The sequence below is a fragment of the Phalaenopsis equestris genome, unplaced genomic scaffold (genome assembly GCF_001263595.1).
Source record: "Phalaenopsis equestris unplaced genomic scaffold, ASM126359v1 Scaffold000277, whole genome shotgun sequence".
NCBI lineage: Eukaryota > Viridiplantae > Streptophyta > Magnoliopsida > Asparagales > Orchidaceae > Phalaenopsis > Phalaenopsis equestris.
This window is the reverse complement of record NW_018164719.1, coordinates 326,345-327,699: the sequence shown is the minus strand read 5'-3', so window position 1 is coordinate 327,699 and position 1,355 is coordinate 326,345.

Genomic DNA, 1,355 nt, shown 5'->3' with positions numbered 1-1,355 from the left:
ATATATATATATATATATATATATATATATGGATAACAGATCATATTGGTTAATGTTGAATTTTAATGGTTTTATATACATAAATTATATGCAACCTTTTCAAATAAATGCAACCTTTCAAATTCCCATGTTTACGTTTTTCATAATATATAATAAATTTTCATATTTACATATAATTCCTTTATATAAATATGAAAATTTGCTAGAAATTTACCTGCACGCCACATAATTCTTATATATTTATACCACCAAAATTTGTACATTTACAAACCAAAAATCATAGAAAAATTGTATAATGCGCATTGCGTTGGACCGATCCATAGCCTCAAGAGGCAGAACGCGCCAACTAATAAGCTAAACATGATTTTTTAACTTGCGCACATTAATTTTTGTTCTATTCAATATTTTCGGACGACGAAAATAGTTTCATCCGAAAATAGGGGGGCAACTGATACACCATGAACAATTTTTCATCATCCGACATGAATCTTGAGACAATCTTTTGAGCAAAAAATGTTTAAATCTTGATAAAAATTCATCTAGAACTTCAATTTCAGCAAACTTATGGTCAAACTGAACGGCTCGATGAGACAAACATAATGGTACCAATGATCCAATATGAACTAAATCGAGCCATGATCAAACCATTAAACTGTTTTTGAAAGTTTTTTGGACATATTCGGAAGGCCAAATGAATGTTAAATCTGACAAACTTATAATCAAATTGTGCATCTCAACAATACGAATCCAACGAGCCCAAGATCGCCCAATTTCAATATCATTAAAGCATTCAAATGTCCATCAAACATTGTCTGATCAAAGAAAATTATCTTGTACCGTCCGATCAAATGGTTCATATTCCTATATTAATTAAGAAGGAATTTAAGTTCAGTATCACTACTGCCATAGCTGACCGCTACCGACCACCGTCGAACATCATTAGCCATCCACCGCCGATCACCATCGATCGCCGCCCATTTCTTGTGGCAAGTTCCTTCACACACCGACGTTGTAACTCAATAGACATTATAACCTTTTCGGGCCTGTAGAACAAGAGGGTGTACTTGTAGTTTTCAATTCATAGTGGATCTCTTCAACTGAGTCAGATCCCGTGGTTTTTTTTCTTTACGGGGTTTATATCTAAAAACTTACGGTGTTTCTACTTGTTGTTTTCTTTCATCCGAGTGTGTGCTGAATTATCGTGCAACGCTAAGACAACAATCTATTACTTACCGTTGTGAATCTTCTAGCAAGCATTAACTTCTAAAATATTAAACAACCAAAATAACTAATAATCATACATAGCAAAGATTTAAATTCTATCCAATGAATGGTAGGTGCAATTCATTGTGCAT